At 31.8% G+C, this 24,712-nt stretch overlaps 1 protein-coding gene across 2 annotated transcripts in view; it reads left to right on the top strand.

Annotated features, from left to right (window-relative positions):
• Positions 1-13,523: 13,523 nt before the first annotated feature.
• The window catches only part of LOC115882208 (limbic system-associated membrane protein-like), a 247,558-nt gene continuing 236,369 nt past the window's right edge, over positions 13,524-24,712 (top strand). For both annotated transcript variants that reach the window (XM_030900112.1, XM_030900111.1), the window contains exon 1: positions 13,524-13,698. The gene's annotated coding sequence lies outside the window, so the exon portion shown is untranslated. The remainder of the gene's footprint in view (positions 13,699-24,712) is intronic.

The raw sequence follows: 24,712 nt of genomic DNA, 5'->3' as shown, positions 1-24,712 counted from the left end.
TATGAACAAAAATTTCTGAAAAAAATAAACTTAAAATAAATATATTATCTACACAAACCAATTTTTCTTGAACAAGTTTTATATATCAGGTCCCGAAATATCTACTTTTTCCCCAAGAACCAGTCTTTATCGATATTTTTTCTTCAATATTCCTTTCACCCTCTCTATCTCAATCAAATTACCAGTTGCGTGTTTTCATTCTCTTGCACGATCTGTCCGTCTCACTTAACTAGGCTCAAGTGACAACTGTCAATGCGGCTTTACCACTCAATTTGAAGGTAATCGATTGTTTGCGTTATGAAAGCTGACAGTACAAAATAATAGAAAGAAAAATACCTAATATATAAGAAAATCAATAAAAGTTGGCGTGCATGTCATCAAAATACCGTATGATCGAAATAAAACAACGCCCAAATGGCTTGGAGCGATCTTCATTTCATAGCCATCGCTGATGACGTCATGTTTTTCGATTATATTGTATTTGACGTATGTACTTCGCAATGTTGTCACGACTACTTTTACTACTTTCTACTTACAGTCCGTAAACTGATATTGAGCGTATCCTAGTATACCGGGTGCGTCTCAAAAGTGGCTCACCTCCTATAACTTTTTTATTTTTTCAGATAAAAATTCGAGATTTGGTATGTTAATATATGAGATAAATTAGAAATGATTGACGTATTCAATTGTTTTTTGTCACTTTCTGTTTCACCGGAAATAACAATAACTTTTGATTTTTAAATGACACCCTCGGTATTTTTTTACTATATTCGATAGAAAATGACACTTTGAATATATGACATTTCATATGTGAACTTTTGACATTTTCGCAGATGGTTTATTTGAAATTGTAACATGCGGTTTATAACGACAATTTGACTCAAAATACCAAGTGATTTGACTCAAAATACCAATACCAAATTATTCGTAATAAAATGATTTTTCCAAATATGCTAATGCCACCCTTATTTCATTTGAAAAAATTGAGATATTATTAAAAAAAACGATTTGGGTATATTTTAACCGGCCAGGTCAAGACATGAAAAACATTAGATGATCAAATCTATTTTTTCAAGATTCCTTGAATAAAAATTCGTGTTTTTACCACAGCCAATGGCACTCTAGATTGAAATTTAAAATACGATTTTTTTGTAAGCAAAAATGTCAAAAGTTGACATATGAATTTAGTATTTTATTTAAAATATGTTTTGGAGGTCCTTCTTCAATAGTTTTTAATTTTTTTGAATACACCATAGAACTGAAGAATGATTGCAAAATTATTTCTATTTTACAGCCGCACTCAAAATCGGTCATTGCGACAATATTTTTTTTTTATGAATCAAGTAAAATAAATTTACTGAGAATTTTATTAATTTATTATAGGAGATCTCCTACAATATTTTGAAGGGATGCGACGCATCACCCGCATCAATGGAAGCTTCGCCGCTGTGTAGAACTATGTAGAAAGCACCACTTCAAACGATATTCTCGTTAATTCTAAATAATATACATCAAACATCCAATATCGTGCAAGTCCTTTTAAAGCTTTTTAAGCGTTTCCCATCACATATTCGCCGCTATTTGTCTTCTGTAAACCTATATTATAAATGTAAAACGAGCGAAAATCTCTTTTTGTTTGTGTTTTTCGGGCAAAAAACCCTTGTTAATATCGAAGGGATTACGTGATACGGTCCTTTTTAGCGTTTTTTTGCTAGATATTAAAAAGTTTGCAAGCGCCGCCTGGCTGCCGATATTCAAGCCTAAGAACTTAAACAAGGATGATAGAGAGGAAGGATAATAAAGAGAATAAGTACCTCGATATGAAAGCCTTAAGGGTAATCAATAAGTGAAGACAAATGGGATATTAAACATTTGAGAAAAAAAATCAATTCAACGACCGTAATTCTACGTTATTGAATTCTACAAAAAAACTGCTGGAATGGGAATTCTCCAACGGTCTAAGATACTCGAAGAAATTTCTCAGAACCTAAGACCGAGAAAAATCAAAGATTTTCCTTGATTTAAGTAAGAATAATCTTCGGATTATCACGGAGTTTTTAACAGCCTTTAATAGAAACTGACTCCTCAATGAATACCTCAGTAGACTGAAAGTAAGAACCAACGGCGAATGCAAATTCTGTGGGGAAAATGGGAAAACACCAGAACACCTCATCACTGAGTGCGCCTAGACCACAAATATTCGTGCCATAAACCAACTTTTGTAAAACCGTCTCAGATTCTGCCTTTTGTCAAAGCCTTGAGACTGTATGATAAGTTTTAACTCAAGCCTTCCTGGTCAAACTGGAATAACAAATCCCTGGATTTGTCCTTTCTCGGTTTCTGATTTTGGGGATTTTTGAAATATGAAATATATCGTGGCAACTAACACAATGTCGAACACCTGGAAAATTCTTTAATAATGGTAGGTATTTTTTTTAAATACTTTTAGGCATTTGCAAACCCTTCAGGTTATAATAATTTCCGTTAAAAAAAAAGAAAAATATATTCAGGGATTGAGTGTTAACAGTTCAAAAGTAAAATATATCAATCCCAAACAAAATTTTAATAAGTGTATGACTATTTTAGTAAATACCATTTTGATTTCTTGTTATTTATCATCGCCTACTAATGAGAAAATGATATATTTTAAATATTGCCGTAAATAGTGAAAATAAATATAGAGTGATATATATTTTTGAGAAGCTCATAGCAAGGGGATCATATGATTTATAAATATACAGGGTGTTTCATTAAAAAAAAAAACACAAGTTTAGTTCATATTTTCAAAAATATTTTTTTCGTAGAAAAATAGACTACTCCGCTGTATTCTACGTAAAAATTTCTGCAAGAATCAGTTTTCACCTTCTCGATATCATCCATAATAACCTCGATAATAACGGAGATACGGGGTCTGTCCCAAATTGAAAAATTTTCGAAAAGACCCTGTAGGTCAGAAGCGAAGAGGGCTATGAAAATTTTGTTGACAGCATATTCCGTTTGACAAAAAAGTGGCAAAGATTTGTGCAAACCGCATCCTTCTATCTTTACTAATAACGGAGATACCGTATGATTTCAACCAAAATGAGACACCCGCCCTGTACTATCTGCTTTTTAAAGTAAAAGTTTTTTACGCGCGTTGGGAGTAAAATTTCAAGGCCGTGCACACACTGTTTTTTTATATTGTTACTCTGTATATTCATACACAAAAATCACAAAGACAAGAAAAACAAAAAAAATTTGCAAACATTAATATAATTTCTGCTATAGTTTTTTTTCCAATTCTAAGCTCACCAAAAACCGTTTTTAGCTATTTCCAAAAATAATGTTTTCATTCTATCGAAGATGTACGAGAGCGTAATTTAAGACATTACCTCCTTTAGAAATGGGGAAAAACAGAAAAAGACTGGCTCCAGGATTCTTTCCAAATTAATAACCTCAAATAGATGTTTTCCAAGTGAACTTCCTCCTATGCTTTCCGCCATATTTATTGGGCCGATATATTTTCCCTTTCGGCGGCTGGTCGTTAGAATTTTTTTCAATATCATTCGGCGATAAGTGATTTCTAGATTTAGTAGGATCATAATTTATTTTAACTCCCTTTTGTTTCCTAGAGAGATAATATATTTTTACGGATATTTCTTTTTGGTTTTGTTCTAATGATTTTGTGTTGAAGTTATCTTTATATAGAACAAAACGTCAAAAAATACCCTCTTTTTCAAAATTTTGATGGTACATAATTATAAAGCAATAAACTACTATTTAGATTACTAAGTGAATCTAATTACTAACAGTGTACATGTAGATGTTGGTTATATGGGAGGGGAAAGTTAGTCACCGCGACCTTATAGATCTATTGTGATTTTTGACAAAAGCCAGTATTTGAGACGGTTTTACAAAATTTAGTTCTACATCTCCGATATCAGTCGTACCAAAGTTTAAGACACGAAAGTTTGTAGCCTCAGGGCACTCAGTGATGAGATGTTCTGGTGTTTCCCCATTTCCTCCACAGAATCTGCATTCCCCGTTGTTTATTAGCTTCAATCTACTGAGGTGTTCATAGAGGAGACAGTGTCCTATTAAAAACCCCGTGACAATTATAGGATTGTTCTTACTTAAATCAAGGAAAATCTTTGATTTTTCTCGGTCGTTAGTCCTGAGAAATTTCTTCGAGTGTCTTAGACTGTTGGAGGATTCCCATTCTAGGTTACGACATGCCTTCTATAGAAATTCTTGGCAATATATGCAAAGAAACCAAATCAAGAGTAATGACATTGATAAAACAGCCCCAGAATTCCCAACTGGCAAAAGCTGTTTACAGCAACACTAGAAGGAATCTTCCGTCAACTAGACTGGACTAATTGGAGGCTTGAAAATAGATGGAGAGTATCTTAATCATCTAAAATTTGCTGATGACATAGCTCTAATGCTAAAAACTAAATATAGCCAGCAACAAAGTAGGTCTCAAAATGAATTTAATAAAAGCTAAAGTAATGTAAAACAAACTCGTAGAGAAAAAAAAAACACTCTAATAAATAGAACAACACTGGAAATAGTAGAAAAATATACATATTTGAGATAACTAATACGCAGCTCAGGAACTTTACTACCTGAAATCAAGAGAAGAATAACAAAGGAAATCAACAGAAGAATTACAAACAGAATAACCAAGAAAGACCGTAAACAAATACAATATGATACATGATACCCACGAGGAATTAAGAGACTCAGAAGAAAACCAAACCTAAGATGGAAACATGATGAAATTAGCAGGATAACTTGGACCTGCATAGCCAGCATAGACAACAATAGGCCTAATTACAGAGAGATTATCGAAATATGTAAGGGAAGCTACACCATAATTGGAAGTGCTTAAATGAGCCGGAAATGTTGATGCTGATACAGGGCGATTTAAAAATTAAACATATATTTAATGAATTATCCTCTCTTAGTAATTATAAGAATATACTAACACGTGAAAATTTTAAAAACAATATTAAAAAAAGATGATATTCTTTTAGATATATTTTATTGCAACTATACAACTTTGTTATATGCAAACATCTACTAAATATACCTTTAATAAAACACAGTTTTTAGTTGAGATATGATTCAAAATAGGGCACAGCAAACATGAAAAACGTTGGAAAAGATAACGAAAAATAATAAAAAGAAATTTCGGTCAGCACGAAGGAAATGTTCACGCAATAAAATTCTAGAGCCTCGTTTGTAGAATAGAAAAAGATAGCCCGGAAAATTTTAGAATAAAACTGAAAATTTCCCCAAGCAAAATATTTATTGATGCAAAATAAAACTAGAAAAGAATATGGTATTATTTTATCTTGTTATGTTTAAAGAAACTTTATATTTTATATTATACGGTAGTTATTACTGATCTTCTAGTTTGCCCAACATATTTTTTATTACAATACCAAATACCAAATATACTGTAAACATAGTTTTCCGTACTTCACTACCTAACACCTATCATCTTTTTTCGTTGTCGGATTTCCGCCTTTCTAGGTTGCAAATAAACTTTTGAAAATCAATAATTATTTTTTATACAGAGTGTCTTGAAACTGATTGCTTTGGATTTAAAGATTTCTGTTTATTTTTAAATAGGCGGTTTATCTCAAACTGTACACAAAAAATATTCTATTTTTTTTATTTCCGTTCAGCTACAAAATATACAAATCCAATCATGAACGTCACATCTGGAACATGGGGCTTGTGTGAAACATAGACAATCTTCCGATAATCGAAGGAGGCAGAGAGACGAGAACAGGAGAAAAAGGGAGAAGAGAGCTAGAAGGAGGCAAAGGACCTCGGAGATATCCCCCATTCGCCGCAGACATCTATTTCAATAAAAATGACGTCAGTTTTATATGCAAAGAGCGGCAAGCTCTAAAAAAAGTCTCTGTGCCACTTTGACACTAAATATATTTCTATCAGTGCGAATAGAAAGTGTTTTTTTATTCGTTCCAACCCAGACTCTCAGATTAAAAAGCATGTTGCCTTTCCCTGCATTCGGACCCTCAAAATTAGTGGAATAAATTAGTGGCTTTAATTATACCGTATGATCGAAGTGGGAAGCAGAATGATTTTGGTTCAGCCAGTGGAGTGTTCGCTCCTTTTCTAGCTAGGTCGTTTGCTTTTTTTTCGTAGTCTCTTTTATCCCTTGGTAGAGTGACACTCAGAGTAGAGGACATTATTTTCTTTGCTTAATTTGTTCAGCATCTCTAGGCATTTTTTGACCAACTTCGAATTGATGGTTACTCAGTAGTTGATAGCTCTTAAAGCTGCTTTACTATCGGATAAGATGGCTAATTCTTGTTTCTGTACCCAAGTAGCATTTGGACTAGGATCTAACGTCGGGTATACGTCGCGTTTAATAAACCCGACGTCGGGTACCAACGTCGGTTCGACCGCCTGACGACCCTTATTTGCACCTAAGTGGGGAATACGGATTCGGGTCGCCTCGACGTCGGTATCTGACCTAATAGGGAATGTAATTCTACCAATTACCAACGTCATATTACGTTGGATTTTAGTCACTTTAAATACGTCGCTAAGCACTTACGTTACGTTTGGTTTCATATTCGCTACCAAGAATACATAAAAACCTAAACTACCTAATTACAAATGGATTCATAATCACTCCTCGAATATAACTATAAGTGCCTATCTAATTTCATATTATAATAATTCTGAATCATTAATCCAGACATCAGTTTTGTCAACGGAAGTCACTTTCTTGATATATCTGATTAAAATACTCCCGAAAACAACGAGCGCCTTCAAAATTAGGTAGATTTATGAAATAAAAATATCTATAAAAAAGTAACTCGCAAAATATTTTTTTTTAATTTTCTAGCTGGTTTAATCATAAAACTGTACTGTGGTTCCCCCCAAACTGAACCTTATCAATATTATTCTACTAGAAATCGAAATGTGAATATAAATTTTAAAAACAAAAAACGATTTTAAAATGGCTGACAATCGGATATGTGTTAAGAATGGCGGATTTCTGTGTCCGACTTAATATGAACTACCAATATACCAATTCCGACCGGGTCTCCAACATTAGTCGTCTCACACGACCGAAGTCATCAAACCGGACGACCGGCAATCATATTATGACTTATATAATTCCAACGTACGCCACGTAACCTCACTTTGCGTATCAGTGATTAGTGGAACTATATTTTAGTTTTTGTTTTCTCCTTAAAAAAATGGGCAGCCACTTTTTTAAGCCTAACCTCACATGTCGGAGGAGGATGGGGTCTGCTAGTTTCCTAAGCTAAAAAATGAAATTAAGATGCACCAGTGTAATGCAGCATCTCTTCCGGATAAAAAGCATTTACGGGTGGAGGCAAGACATCACTACTACTATTATTATTTTGCAAAAGCCTCGACCTCTTTCTGTAAAATGTAGATGAATATCTAAATGCCTTTTTAGTGTTTTTTTAGGTATAATAAAAAAATTAAGTTTGTTTACAAAAACTTTTTATTAGGTTTTGTTCATGATGTTCATTAGGTCGCAAATGCTACTTAATGGGTTGTATTTACGGTCGTAAATAGAGATACGTAAATTAGGTTATAAATATGAACATAAAACACAACAAAATATAATTGGACGTTACTTTAGGGATTATCAGTGAGACGTATCCTATTCGGACAACGGGTAGACGTCGGACTAGTTCAAGTATATGTACGTCGTGCAAGCCAACGTAGGAACGACGTTGGGAAATTAATAAAAATGGTACATTGTTATTTTGTACGTCGAAAGATCGTTGGATTTACCGACTCGGATCCAACGACGTCGCTTCAGGTCAGATTTAGTTCGAAGTCAGATAGATGCTACTTGGGTATGTCCATTAGTAAAACACATACAAAATAATTCATCACAGAACTTCAATACGCTGATGACTGCGCTCTAGTTGCAAAAACGTTACAGCAATTACAACAAATGCTGAACACATGTCCCTGTGCATACGAGGCTTTGGGTCTTAAGCTGAACACCGATAAAACTAAAATCATGTGCACTCCCCCCGAAGATCATAACAATGCTATAAAAATCGGAGAAGAATTATTGGAATATGTACGGGATTCAATTAGGTACCTCAGCAGTTTGATTTCGGAAAAGGCCAATATAGACTCTGAAATTCAGCACAGGATTAGCAGTGCCTCAAGAGCATTCTGGAAATTAAAAGACAGGGTTTTTGATAGTCATGGCTTGAGCACAAAAACGAAACTTGCAGTGTACCGAGCAATAATCTAACCATGTTATATAGAAGCGAAACCTGGATGCCATACTGCCGACACATGACCCCATTAAACAAGTTGCAACAGAGACACCTTCGACAACTCTTAAGAATCAAATTTTTCCACCATGTCTCAAAAGTATCTGTTCTTGAAAAAGGTAGCTGCGAGAACGTTGATTACTAACATGATTACTAAATTCTGTTTAAGTTGGGTTGGTCACGTATACAGGATTCAGGAAAACCACCTACTAATATCTCTTCTTTCAAAGATATTATCCACGAAAACTTAAAGGAGGTAAGCATGCAGAATCAGTGGGAAGAATTGTAAACTCAGTTAACAGCGACAACCAAAAAGTAAAGATGCAACAAAGCAATAAGATTTTTGAATGTCCGGAGTGCCGAAGAGAGATAACATCACGTATCGGGCTTTTCAGTCTTAGAAAAGCTCATGAAGGGAAACGCCTTGCGTAACGATCTTGATGCGTGTCAAATACTTGTCAACGAGTAATGGCAGTAATTAATAGTATACTATGATTCTCCAGATAGCACGACCCTTAACATCTGAAGAGATTGATTACTTTCAAAGTTCTCTTGAAAGTTTTTTTCTTAGATTGAAAACGTTGATTATAGATACTTTCCAAAAATATTTTGAAAAAATACACATGACATTTACAAAATAAAATTACTGGTGTTTTTTTTTAAATGACCCGGAACTTTTACACCAAAACTTGAGTAATCCTGTTACATTTAACCTTTATTTCTAAAATAAATACACACAACTTGCGGCAAAGTTTTGTATTTTACTTTAAGAATTAAAACTTCCCCTACCCAATTAGCGTATCTTGGTGCCATTTCTTGAAGACTTTTGTCCCAGAAAAAAGGGAATTCGCAAAATTTCGTCCTGTAATGTAAAACTTTTTTTATTCTTTCAACTTATTCTTTTTCCAGTCCCTACTGTACTCTAACTCCCCCCTTAGTTCACTGTGGCCCTTTTTTAAGGAAAGCTTGACGAAGTTTCTTTCATGTCACTGGGGAGTTGTATTGTATTATGGCGGATTATATAAAGAAAATATCGAGAAAATTTTCGAGGCTTTTTTATGGAGTTTATTGGATATTGCAACGTGTGGGGAGATATCAAAGTTAATATTGGATACCTGGGTAATAGAAATTTTTTGACACAAATATAAAATGTCGAGAAAATTAAATTCTAAAAGACCGAACATATAAAAAAATATGTGTGTACTATGTCGAAGTGAACAGTCTTAGTAACAGATATCAAATTGAAGGATTTTGAAGGACATGTTTGAAAAAGTGTAGTTAGAAATGTTGAAAAAGTAATTAATTAAAAATTAATAAATATATTGACTCACTTTTACAAAATTTGTATTAAAATGACCGTCTGTCCGTTTGAGGACTCCATTCGAGTACCCCTGTACACGTAGAACACAGCTTACCCACCAAATTTGGTCGCAATCGGACGATATCAATTTTTGACATTTCTTTTGGCAAAACTAACTGTCACAGTGACACGTGTCGTACATGGTCAAATTGGCCTTGGTCCACTCTATCGACATACCAAATTTCATTTAAATCGGACGATTTTTTCTAAGCCGTAGGCTGTCCTTACCACTTTTCCTCTCGCGTGTCGTGTCGTGCCACGGCCTTGAAATTTTACTCCCAGCGCGCGTAAAGAAGTTTCACTTCAAAAAAAATTACAGACTATTTTTGTTGATAGTGTAAATAATAACTATAAAAATATACATTTAAATTTATACCTCTTTAGTATACAGTATGCCACATTGTCTTTGGAAAAAAAACTTTTGCATTCTTCATAAACATTTTTTCTTGTGCTAAAATGGTTAATCCAGTTTATAATTTTTTAAATTTCCATATAGAAGTATCGGTATATAACGTGCGATATTTTATATTAATATAAACAAAATTAAGTATTTAATAATGGCAAAACAAAACTAAAAGTAATTATTGAAATGCTCAAAGTTTTCTGTTCTATTAAAAACAGCCAATCCAATTCTGATATCATTTGTGTTAAACATTTTAGAGGATTTTGCACTATTACCTTTATAGTCGAAGGTTCCATTATTATGATTTTTAATCTGAGTCAGTCCAGAAAAACTGCGTTAGGTCATTGGTTACGTAAGAGTGCGAAAAATATTTATTAGTCAACAAGAAAGCGTTGTAGAGGTTAGTTGTTGCTATTAAATACTCATTTTCCGATAAACAATATATTCTTATTTCAGAGATTTTCTTACATTTGTAACGTATGCGGTAGGTACAAATCTAGTACTTCTCACATAAAGGTATACTTACCACTTTTTCAAATGTTTAATTGCTGTTTTAAGGTAAATTGTGTTTAAGGTAAGTCTGTTCAGGGTGTCAAGAAGACAACCACTCTCACTGGTAGATATTCTCTCATTAGAAAAACGTTACATAAATAAATTTATAATATATTTTTCCACGTCCGAATTTTGTTGGGAATTCCAATACTTGTATAGAAACCGGAAGCTAAAACAAGATATCAAATGGAGACCTGGCAGATCAAGAATAAATAAGCAGATAGGACACACCATGCGTAGAAATTAGACAGCTGAAGAAAGAAATAAGTATATTATAAGGTATTTAATTAATCAAATCAGCCTTGTTTCTGTCATATTTCATCTTCAAGACGAGCATCCGGCGTGCACTTAGCATATTACTGTATAAACATAGTAGAGTAAAGTATCTAGTTTTGTTTCACCCTATATACAGAGTGGCACCTCATTCGCCTCGGTTGATTATACGAAAACGAAAAGATTTTATGGCTATATGTGAGGAGGCAATGTGAATAATTTAAAATTATTTCGAAATATACAGGGTGTTTCAGAACTAAGATCCATACTAAAATTATGTTTTTTCTTATGGAACACACCCGGTATTTTATTTCATTTTTGGATTCTTGGGCCCAAAAAAAGGTATTTATTATAAAGGTTAAATATGTTTGAAATTTTTGGTTTTTTAGATATTTAAAGATATTTAAATATGCATGCTACAATAGAATAGATTATTAACACCATGTACATTACTTTTCAGAATTAATTCTTGTGCTGAGTTTAAAGGTGGGGAAATAAACCCTAAAATATTATTGCTACCTTAAATGTATACAGGGGTACCAAAAATAGCTGATCAATTTTAAGGATTTATTTTATATAAAAACTTCGTTATTTCAAATGCAACACCCTGTATTTTTTAAAACAAATCGAAGCAGATTCAAATGCTCTTTCAAACTATATTAGGGTTTTCTATACCTATCTAGCTCAGATTTTGAAAAAATAGCGATTTTTCAATAAAATGGCAATCAAGATGGCTGGTATCGCCATCCAATTTTTTAGTGACATTTAGTAACTATTTTCAAAATCTACATTAGTTTATGGACATTATTATTTACATTTATACCAGTTTACTTAAATTTACCTACAATAGTTTAATAAGTAAGTATTCATTATTGATTTTATCAAGAAAAATAAAGCTGTATCTGCTAGTGGATCGAATGGATATGTAATTACTAGTGATTTTATTTTGTGAGGAAAATTGCTTCTTGGCCTCAAGGGCTTATGCTCAAAGATACCCAAATATAAATCTTCCTGATAAGCGTTCCTTTGAAAAACTACTTCACAGTGCTGGTAGTGTGGTTTTTAAAAATCTATTAGGCCGAAACCTGTCGTTGGAAGTGAAGAAAATGAATTTGCCGTAATTGGTTCTTTTATAGAAAATCGATTAACTTGTGTTAACTATAATATTCTTTGCTACAAGTCATCGTAAAATAAATCAAAGAACTATCTCTTCGTTTTTCTTGATAAAATGATAAATACATATTTAATAAATATTATTTATTAAACTATTGTAGGTAAATTCAATAAAAGTAAACTAGTATAAATTTAAATAATGTTCATAAACTAATGTCGATTTTGAAAATAGCTACTAACTGTCAATAGCAAATTGCCATGGCAACACCACTAACACCAGCCATCTTTATTGCCATTTTATTGAAAAATCGCTTTTTATTTAAAATCTGAGCCAGATAGGTATAGGAAACCCCAATATAGTTTGAAAGAGCATTTAAATCTGCTTCGACTTATTTAAAAAAAATACATAGTGTTGTATTTGAAATAACGAAGTTTTTATGTAAAATATATATTTAAAATTGACCAGCAATTTTTGATACCTCTGTATACATTTAAAGAAGCAATATAATTTTTAAGTAAAGTTTATTTCTCTGGCTTCAAAGTCAGCACAAGAATTAACTCTGAAAAGTAATGTACGGGCTGTTGACAAGCTTTTTTATTATAGCATGCATATTTAAATATCTTTAAATATCTCAAAAACCAAAGCTTTTAAACGTATTAAACCCTTATAATAAATGCCTTATTTTATGGCCAAGAATCCAAAAATGAAATAAAATACCTTAATTGTTCCATAAGAAAAAAATTAACTTTGGTATGGATCTTAGTTATGACACATCCTGTACATTTGAAAATAATTTTAAATTATGCACATTGCCTCTCTACATATGTATACCCATAAAAAAAATTGTTTCTACATCTTTCCGTTTTCGTATAATCAACCGAGGCGAATGACGTCGACCACCCACTACAGTAGAGTGTGTTTTTTATACTTATTTTTCCGACCCCATTAAAAAAATACCAGTGTTATTTTTTTCTTAATATCTTAGTTAATACAAAATTAATTTAATTATTAAGTAGATACCGTATGTATCGAAAAAGGGCGTCAGCGATGGCTATGAAATGAAGATCGCTGTCATTTTATATATACATTTATATGGAAGATGTCATAGATCGTCATTTCTCAGCCAACTGGACGCCGTTTTTTGTTCGATCATAGGGTATCATTTTTACTCCTAATAAAACAATATACTATTTATGGCTAAAATTTAATTTTTAGGCACTATCCAAAGCACGTTATCAAATGGACATCTGGTGTAGGTAGAAGAAAACATGGTAGACCGAGTTAAAGTAAGCAGGAGGGACAGACGTTGACATGGGCATCTGACGAAAATAATAAGTATATAATATAAGATATTTAATTAAACAAATCTCCCTTGTTCCTGGCATATTTCATCTTGAAGACTATCATCCGGTGTGCGCTAAGGGCCTTAGGCCCTTTACCGAGCTTGCGCCTTGCTGGTGGCTCCTCACAGTGGAAAGCGGTGGCAGTGAGGTCGCGTTTGTCGTCAGTGTCGTAGCGGACGTGCGTGTGGGACGTACTGTAGCGAATATAGACGAGCGATCGCGCGTTCTGGCGCTTTTTGACGCGAAAGTTTGAAAACGCGCGCTTTCTTTTGTTCATAAAACTTTTAAATAAACTGTTGTTTCTGGAAGACTTTCTTCGTGGATATACGTTCGATCTTCGTCTGTCAATAAATGTATGGTTTAATTTTGTTTTTTTTGGATGTGTATTAGTATAATAAACGAATAATTGTTGCATGTCAGTATTATTTTTTTCAAATGTTTGGTGTTTATTATGAACATTGGGTTACAAAATAATAGTTTCTTAATTATAAATAAACCTTATTTTTTTTAATAAAATATTCAACAATATATTTTATTTTTATGAGCGTAATTTGCAAGTTTTTTTTTAAAATAGCTTCAACGAATTCTACAAGAAATCATTACTGAAACAAAACACTAACAATATATAAAATATAATATGTATATATTTTTTTAAAAAGCGATATAATAAAAAAAATAATTTAATAAAAATAATGCACTTTGCTAACAACTGCATAAGCATGTGCAATACATGTATTTATATTAGATTGAATTTGTAAATAAAATAAGCAACTTCTTGAACTGTTAGTGTCTTTAATCTTAAACTTTTACAAAACGGTTAGTAGTATAAAATAGGTCTATTATACGAGGGAAAACAGAATGTTAGTTTGGCGAAAGTTTGTTTACTTTATCACTAAGGTGTATTTGTCGAAAGTTTGATTTTTGGTTCATCTAAATAGCTTTATTTTTATTGGAAATATTCTTTTTTGAAGAATTATTTATTATATTTATTTTCTTTATTTAATATATTTATTATTATTAACGATTTATAGCAATTTTAGCATTAAATGTATGTCTTTGCTTTTGGTACTCATCAAGATACCTGTGAAATAGAATTTATTATTTGTTGTCTATTGTCTCTGTTATTGAAAAGTCATATTATTATTGTTTCTTGGCAGTTAATCAAACAAAGATGGTTTTAAGCCATGAAGTACTATCTACACTACTGTTGTACTACCTAAAATTTCTCATAGAGTAACAGCTAACAAACAATACTATAATATGCATTTTTCATGACATTGATCTAAAAAAACAATAAACTCGATTTTATAGGTGTGTTGTAGGGAACCAACAGCAAAGGTGCCTTTAGTGCTAAAATTGCTATAAATTATTGTAACTGTCTTCTTCAAAAGCAAACGTCTCCAATAAGAATAAAGCTATTAACAAAAAGCAAACTATCGCGAAAAGATACACTTTGTTGGTAAATTGGTTTCTAAACTTCTTTCTTTGTTAAATAATTCCATAGGGTGTTACAAACTATTGTCCAGATAACAACATCTTGTTTTCCCTCATTAAATAGACATATCGGGACATTAACTTTAATTTAAAAAGAGGCCAATAAGTCAAATAATTAAGCTACAAATTGCTCAAAGAATCATCAAAAATAGCCTCTTAGAAAAAAATATACTGAACTTTAAAATACATGACAATTTTAAGGGGTTGGTTTTTTAATAGCCAAAAAGTCACTACTGAATCCATTTTTTATTAAAATCAATTACATTAATAACAATATTATATTTTATATGGCTTCATATATTTATATCAGAAATAACGACAGCAATGTAAAAACTACTATCCTCATTAATTTTAGATTTTTTTGTCGACTTCTGTGTATTATTGTACAATTTTTTATCCAAATGAAATTTAATAATGTTAAAGTGCTCTCTACAAAAAAATGCGGTAATACAAACACGAATAAATATTAATAATTTGTTTATTTGATTGAATATAATCAAGGTAATTTCAATTCATGGTATCCTAATTACATTACATATGCGTATATACTGTTTTAAGAGATTAATATTTGGAATAAATTAAATTTACTGAATGTTTCTAGTATTACAGTAACTTGTAATTATTTCGGTTAAAATTAGTTAGCATTGCAATAAAATATAATAATTATAGTTTATTAATTATTACTATTTGAAGACTAACCATGTACATCGTTTTTTGGACCCAAAATAAAATAAAAACCAAGTCAACGATTTGACCACAGACTTAATAAAGACCAGAAAAAATTATCCACAGACATTTTCAAGGCTTTAAAAATCATAGGTATTTTTTTCAGGGTCTTTATAAAAAAATAGGAAAAAAAATTATAATCGAAAAAATAAAACAGAGTTAAAGACGGCTGTGAAATGACAATTTTGGCGAGGTCAATCTCTAGATGTCATTTACTAAAAACTCTCTCTGACATAAAGATTGTCAAAAATTATAACTAATTATACAAAGATTAAAAATGATAGAACGTTTCCAGAGGCACAAGTCTATTTCCAAAAAATTATTTCTTCTCGAATTTTAAAATACACCATCTAAGAATCATTTTTACTCAATACTTTATTTTTATAAATTACTACCTTCTTAAAGCACTTGCAGTAAGCGCAGTAAGTATAATAAAGAAGAGTTCGAGCCAATTAAATGACGGCTAATACTTGACCGCGATAAAATTAACATTGATTGTCATTCTTCATCCGATTTCGACGCCTTTTTTTTCGATCGTATGGTAGTTGTTTTATAATTGATTTTTTTTTAAATTAAACTTAAAAAGAATTCAATAGCCAAAATTTCTAATTCTCAATAACTTGGGTTTGGTGTTATGCAGATGTTCGATGAATTTGGCAGTACAAATTTGCTAAAGCTTCGTGCAAAACATTTTTGAGCTGAATCGTAACTGAACCAAAGGAATTTTCCAGTAATTCCAGCTATTAATAAGGATTATTGGCCGTATTCCATATAATTCGCGACTGCCAATATAACCAGAACGGTTATTCAATTACCGACGGAACGGAATCCCGATGGATATTTTTAATATAAACTGTAAAAAATATTATATTGATATATGTAGAGCACCTTTGATCAGTATTTAATGTAATTTTGAAACCCGTTACGCCTATGTGTGTGTAGTTAATACAATTAAGTGGGGATGGATATAAAATTAACTTGATTATGTTGAAACGAACGTAGAAATTATTAACATTTATTTTTTCGAAGCACTTTATCAATATTAAATTGTATTAACATACAAAATTCGTTCAATACACGTAACAAAAAATGTCTATAATGAGTATAATTTTTTTATGTCCTTGTTATATGTTTTTTCATATAAGAATGTGCATGGATAATTTAATAATAATGATTAATATTACTTATACCTTGATTTATATTAAGTAGTGAGAGGTTTTTTTTGCCAATTTTATGGTACGGAAGATTAATTGACTGAATGATATGGAATGATTAAGACCAATCGATTTCATAGTTAATTTCTTCACTATATTTTTGTTAACATTGAGATTTAAGCATTTTCTGAAGATACAAACTGTATTCGATAAACTTCGGTAGCATATTCTGCATATAAAAATAAGTAGAAAAGTTCGTGTTAATGTATGTCCTAAAATGCTTAGTTTCGGCGATACAGGGTGTACAAGTTTCATTTTTATTTCGATTTTTTTCAAATAATTTTTGAACTAACACCTATATTTGGATGAAAATTGGCGTCTGGAAGTTTTTTGGCATGAGAAATTTGATTTTGATGTCAATATGACTCCTACTTGTAGGTTCAGCCTTTATCTGGTTTAAAGATTAATAACTTTTTGTCTGTACCTTTATAAAACTACTGAGTTAAAAAATATACATTTACGACGCTTTTTACGTAAAAAGGTCTCTTGGTAAAAATCGCTACGAGTAATGGATCTCGAGATATTTGGAATCTAAATTATCAATACCGGTCATCACTGACATAAATTAAACATGACATAAATTAAACTATAACTAATGACTAAATATTTATTCTAAGAAATCTGATACTTTGGGTATCTTTTAATTCCCCATAAAGCCCGTAAGTATTAAGGGCGCGTTTCCTATCTAATGTGTTGTATTTCATATTGACCCTTTTGTTTCATAAAGGCCTGGAAAAGAGGAAAAATAAATCAGTGAAAACCGATAATCGAAATTTAATATCTGGGATTTTAAAAGGCAGAGGTTGAAAAAGGGTTAAAAAATACAGAACGTGGCAGATTTTTTTTTAAACAAAACATATTTTACAGTGAAACAATAGCATAGCAAATGATAATTTATGATTTTTAAATATTTATTCTTTTTGATATGATAAAAATTTTAAAATATATAAAAAATATGGATATCTGCTGATGATACAGGGTGAAAAGTAATGTAAAGTATTTTAAATGACGTCTCCTTCTCGTCCTTCCGTGTCACATGATTGCCGACAAAAATTCAATTTTTTTAATTAAAAAAACAAAAAAACATAATTTTTCTATTAGCTATTGGCTATGGTTTTATACGAGTTTGACTATCTCTCGTGTGGGGATTCTTCATGTAAAAATAAGATTTATTTTTCATATCAACATGGGTCCGATTCTGTTTCGTTTCGTTGCTATTTTTTTTTGATTTATTATAATTTTCTTCCAAATTCTTTTAGCGATTGGAATGAAATTTTGAGGGTAACAATTGCTATAAGTGCAATATATTTGAATGCTAAAAAAGTGTTTACATATTCACCAGGGACGTGCGTATGGGTTACCACTGGAATATGTTTCTAAAAAAAACATGTGCGCCACTGACTTTCTTTTCTCTTTTTAGCAAAATTGTGTAGGCCCTTTAATTTGGTGGAAAATGAAACGCGCCGATTGTTAATGTTATGGGTATCGGGTAGAGTTACGAATATTTTTTGCCATTTAGGATAGGACTTTATTTGGAAATAAGCCCTAATTATTTGGAAATCCGATTTAAACAACGTTTTCTATTAAAATAAAAAAAAAATTATCTGATTTAAATAAAAAAAAACAGATTTTTTAGATATTTCTAAGAATAATCATGATTTTTGCTAATCTTGTATAAAAATTATACAGGGTGGCCCATCGAAAACGTTCCGCAAGGCATAACAGCCAGGGTATTTTTTTTTCAAAAAATCCAAAAACACGTCAATTTTGTTTGTGAGGGGGACAACTTTTGCCCCAAAAATGATTGCAAAACCTTTAACCTTCTAAGCGGGGGTATCATCACCCAACTTTTTTCAAATGGGAAGGGGGGTCAAGTGGCGTCTCAATCAAAAAGGCTTTCTATTCTCTATATTTCCCCACTTCGTTTTTAAAAATCGGTCGAGTCGTTTTGAAAATATGAAAGATTGAAATTTGAAAAGTACTTTTTGCAAAAAACGCGTAAATTGAATTAATTAAAAAAAACTTATCTTATTAATGAAGCAAATGCTGAAAATGTTGCCCGTCAACCTCCATACAGTAAAAGAAATTATTTTCAATCCGTTCTAGAACATTCTGAAGAACTTGCGGGGTCACTTCGCGACAAACATCAATAATTCGTCTTCCCAGGTCTTCTAATGAGGCGGGTGGAGTGCTATACACTTTACATTTTATGTGTTCTCATAGAAAAAAGTCCAAAGGAGACAAGTCGGGTGACTGGGGAGGCCACTCAATTGCACCCCTTCGTCTTATCCACCGAACGGCAAAGTTATTGTTTAAATAATTACGCACATTTTGAGAGTAATGTGGAGGTGCACCGTCTTGTTGAAATATTAGTTCTGCTTCAACGTATCGAGGATTGTTCTCTATGATGTCAGTTAGGGCTGGATCGATGGTATTTACCAGTAAATCCAAGTACATATCACCTGTTAGATTTCTAGGAAGAAAAAAAAGGACTCACATTAGAATTTCTAAAAATACCAGACCACACTGAGGCTTTTGTGTGTGCACCTCGTGAAAAACCCTGGGGTTGTCCTCAGCCCAGTACCGACAGTTGTGCCGATTAACTACACCGCTAAAAAAGAAAGTACACTCTACCTAACCTGATCGTTCAACCTTGTGGCAAGTGAAAAAATGCGTAAACATCTAGAAATAATAAGAAAAAACAGCAAATTGGTCGAAGGAATTTATCCTTATCATTTACTCTGATAAATGTTTAAATAAAATTTTCAAATTTCAATCCTTCATATTTTCTCAACGACTCGACCGATTTTCAAAAACAAAACGGGAAAGTATAGAGAATAGACAGCCCTTTTCATTGCGGGACCACTTGACCCCCCTTCCCATTTGAAAAAAATTGGGGGATGACACCCCCGCTTAGAGGGTTGAAGATTTTGCAATCATTTTTGGGGCAAAAGTTGTCCCCCTCACAAACAAAATTGACAAGTTTTTAAATTTTCTGAAAAAAAAATACTCTGGCCGTTATGCCTTGCGAGACGTTTTCGATGGGCCACCCTGTATTTAATCAATATAAAAATAGGTTGCAACCTTCTTAAGAGCAGCTGGCAGTAAAAGCGTCATTAAAAGTAAAGAAGAGTAAAGGCCAAGTAAATGACGTCTAGTGCTTGACCTCGCCAATTTTTTTTTTCAATTGTCAGCTGTCTCAGACGCCGTTTTTTTTTTCGATCGCATGGTATCTGGTTTTACAAGTAAGAAATCTGAATAAGATTAGACCTTTCTGATCTTTAGGGTCGTCTCCCGAATACAATAGTCTCTAGTATATTCAACAGGACAAGTGAAACGAGAGATTTGGGGATTTCTACCAAATTTTTATCGTTTTTTTGTTACCAGCCCAACTTTATTGTCCCAATAAAATGGAGACCGGACGTTAAAACCTTTCACATGTTGAATTCCCGGAAAAAAGGCCGCCCGTTATGATTAAATCCACCGCCGTCGGAACATTAAACGTTTCTCCTAAAAATCCGTCGGGGGATTTTTTACGCTACCACTTTTAGACGGTTTTTGCCTCCTTTTTCCTACGTTGTAGTCCACTTAACCTTTTTAGTTTTTTTTATACTTTTAATTAAATTTGCTCAGCAGGTAGCTATTTTACCACTTTATTAGGAAAAAGTTAAATTAGAAACATAGTTACTATATTTTCCTTAGAGTAGTAATTTAACTAGGATCGTTCAGAGTATACTGTACAGGGTGGCGCCTCCCTCTATATGCCGCGGAAGCTCAAAGGAGAACGGTAGTTTATATCGAAATGAAATTTTGGTAGCATATGTAGGTTAATTGAAAGCATTTTATAAAAATATATAGAATTATACAGGGTGTCCGCAAAAAAAGTTACACATCAAAGTTTTTTCTAATGGAACACCCTATATATTAATTGATTTTCGGACTCTAGGAAAAAAATAAAGGTGAGTTTTATTAAAGAAGCATATCCCTAAAATTTAAGGATTTTGACATATTTCACATTTTGTGAAAATGAAGAGTAAATTTTAAATTTTGATAACAGCTACTTAAATTTTAGTTGACCTTGTATAGCCTCATATTTAATTACAGTAACCATTGTATGTTAAACCAAATTGAAATTTGACTCGAAAAGTTATACAGGGTGAGACAAAATTAATATGGAACATTAGTCACTTTTAAAAGCACAAGTTACACCTTTATTTTAAATGGAACACCCAGTATATTTTTCCGGTGTTCAATGGGGAATTTATATATATTCAAAATATTATTAAGGTTGTCTACCCCTCAGACAAAGATTTTCCTAGATATTTTAATTTTCATGATTTTGCGTCAGTAGATTTTTATTATTTGAAAAATCTAGGGTGGCTGTGTGATATACCTTTTGTTAATTTAAAAAAAATTAAAAATTGTAGAGTAAAATACTCAACGGTAATAAAAAGATACACGTTTAAAACATATTTTAATCATTACAGAATTAAAACTAGATATAAACCAATAATTATGTGGCAAAAATTAGCTAGATGAAATCAAATGCTCAAAATGCTTCCTTTTTTGTTAACTGCATAAAATAATTGTCTTTTCAAAAGGATCTTTTCATTCTAAAAGGAATATGTGGAGTTCTACCTGCTACAATAACTTCCCTCATGTTGTCGACAATAATAGCTGGTCAAGTTTTTTAAACACTGCCTTTAACATATCCCCATAAAAAAATCCAGACTAGATAAAATCAGGAGCATTTCAGTATTTTATAGCAAACTGCATTCACCAACTAATAGAATCATATCAATTCTCTCTGATGTAGGATAAGTTTGCATTTTCGGCGAATTTCTGAGAATTTTTTTTGTTTTAACTGACACAAAATGATAACTAGTTGTTAAAGTTAGACTAATTAGACAGATATGTTGAAGTAATGGTACAGCCACCCTAGATTTTATCAAATATAAAGATCTACTCAAATCAAATCATGTAAATGAAAATATCTAGGAAAATCTTTGTTTGAGGGGCAACCTTAATAGTATTTTGAAGACTTGAATTCTCCATTGAATCTCGGAATAATATACTGGGTGTTCTATTTAACATAAAAGAATAATGTTCTTTTAAAGGTGACCAATGTTCAATATTAATTTTGTCTAACCCTGTATAACTTTTTGGATCAAGTTTTAATTTGATTTAAAGTACAATAGTTAATTTAACTACATATTAGGCTATACCGAGTAAATTCCAGTTTAGGTAGCTTTTATTGTAATTTAAAAATTGTTCTTTATTTCTAGAAAATGTTAAATATGTCAAAACCCTTACATTTTAGTCATATACTTCTCTTATAAAGCTTACCTTTATTTTTCTCCCAGAATCCGAAAATCAATCAATATATAGGGTGTTCCATTACAAAAAACACAACTTTGATATGTAACTCTTTTTGGGGACACTCTCATCAGACAGCAGTACATCTCGGTTGAGTTTTTTTTTTCATACATTAATACTGGGAATATTTATTGTTTACAAGCGCATTTTAAAATAGTTAACACGAATTCTGTACTAAATATAAAGCTTAACGATTAAATCTTGGCGTAAAATTTCATTTTCACCTTAAACCTATATCTTCTTTCATGCCCTAGCTGTACCTAGAAGAATACAATAATGTTCTGTAAGGTGTGTTAAGCGCTAAACGCCTATTGTATGTGCAAACTTGCTAAAACGGCGTGCCGCACGCTGGAATTATGAAGATATTTTACTTAATGGAGCTTCCGCGCTATTTACAATATGTCTGGCGGTGCATGTGTGTGTACAGAAACGCAAGACGTGTTAATGGTGTGCAGTCGCGGTTGCAGTTTCTTTAGTATTAATAGAATCATAATAGAATGCACTGAATGCAGATGTTGCGGATGGTATAGAAAACCTTAATTATGAAACAACGAATTCTAATTGTTAAGCTTCATTCAGAACCTAGAAATTAGTAAAATAAATTACTGGTTTCAAATAGCGTAGAAGTTTGTTCCTCTAAATTCAATGTACCTAACCAAATTGAAATTTTGAAAACCGAAAAGTTATGTGTTACAGGGTGAGACAAAATTAATAGGGAACATTAGTCACTTTTAAAAGCAAATTACTCCTTTTAAATGGAACACCCAGCATATTTTTCCGCTGTTCAATGGGAAATATATATATCTTGAAAATATTATTAAGGTTGTCTACCCCTCAGACAAAGATTTTCTTAGATATTTTAATTTTTATGATTTTGCGTCTATTGCGTATAGATCTTTATTATTTGAAAAATCTAGGGTGGCTGTGTGATATGCCTTTTGTTAATTTAACAAAAATTAAAAATTGTAGAGTAAAATACTCAACGGTAATAAAAAGATACACGTTTAAAACATATTTTAATCATTACAGAATTAAAACTAGATATAAAGCTCTAATTATGTGACAAAAATTAGCTAGATGAAATCAAATGCTCAAAATGCTTTCTTTCCTGTTAACTGCATAAAATGATTGTCTTTTCAAAAGGATCTTTTCATTCTAAAAGGAATATGTGGAGTTCTTACAAGTAGCAAATACCGCATGTTCGAAAAAAAAACGGCGTCCAGTTGGCTGGTAAATGAAGATCTCGATGACATTTTCCATATAAATTTACATATAAAATGACAGTGATGTTCATTTCATAGCCATCGCTAACGCCGTTTTTTATCATACAGTCTAAATAAGCTTTTAGATCGTTTTATACCTTCAGTCTGTTTAAAACATTCACTCTAAGAGTGTTGTTAACAAAAATCATTCCAACTCTAGAAACAAAGAATCATCAGAAACATTAATAGCTGCAGCAGTAAGGGTAAGGTTCGACTAACAGTAACCACATTGTTGTATGTTAGTAATAGTAAATTCTAATTGTAAAAGGTTATTTATGACTGAGAAGTAATAAAAAAACGGGTGTTTATGAGGCAGTTTTATGGAGGTTTATCGTTAAATCTTTATTAACTCTTACTCGAGTGCTGCTAACCAATCAACACTATTTAGAGTCATGAATTCGTTGTAACTACTAAACTAACTATTTAAAGACAGACAGAGTTATATATACAGTGTAGCTCACAAGTAAAAAAAAATAAAGGTAGTTGAAAAAGTGTGAATTATACTCATTTGCCTTTGTGAGTAATATTAAGATTTGTACTGCATGTTATGTTATAAATTACAACAGAATTGAATTGTCCTTTAAAACTTTGAGCATTTTATTAGTAACTACAAGGTTTTGTTTTGGCATTAATAAATTATTAATTTTATTGTTAAAATTTAATATTGTGCGTTATACCGTGCTGGCAACTGTTACTTTTGGGTCGGCATTTACATGCGTGGAAGTAAATCGCATAGGGATCTTATTAAGTCGGAGTGAGAGAAATGCGACCGACTGACCCGACGCGCGACGGTGTGCTGTTGCGGCGTTGCCGATACGCCTTTCCCTATCAAGTAAAGTAAAATCACGATCGCAAACCGCTTATTTTTAAAGGACTTTTTTTCAAGAGATAACTAGATAAAATCATTAGACATGTTTCTGAGCATCTGAAATGGAATTATAAGGATATCGTTAGGGTGTCATTTTTTTATAACGAGAAAACGTCAGTAATCGCGATAATTTAAAAACTCAACTTTTTAACACCTAACAGGCCATAACTCAAGAACAACTTTAGATATTGAAACTTTTTTTTATTTTCAAGATAGGATATTTTACAATATGTTTACATAAGAAAAATTTGATAAGGTCGTTTTTTCCATTCAAAAATTGTAAACAATCCATCTATTTACTTCTAGAGCATAGCAATTTTCAGCAATCGTGTAATTTTTTTATTGATAAAGATTTTCACATACTGTTTACAAAGAAAATACATCAGAAATATTAACAAAGTTCTTGAAAAAACTACAATCTATTATT

The sequence above is a fragment of the Sitophilus oryzae genome, unplaced genomic scaffold, assembly GCF_002938485.1.
Source record: "Sitophilus oryzae breed Bouriz unplaced genomic scaffold, Soryzae_2.0 scaffold_177_pilon_pilon, whole genome shotgun sequence".
Classification (NCBI taxonomy): Eukaryota; Metazoa; Arthropoda; class Insecta; order Coleoptera; family Curculionidae; genus Sitophilus; species Sitophilus oryzae.
The sequence above is the reverse complement of the archived record's forward strand: the minus strand, read 5'-3'. Positions and strand labels throughout refer to the sequence as shown.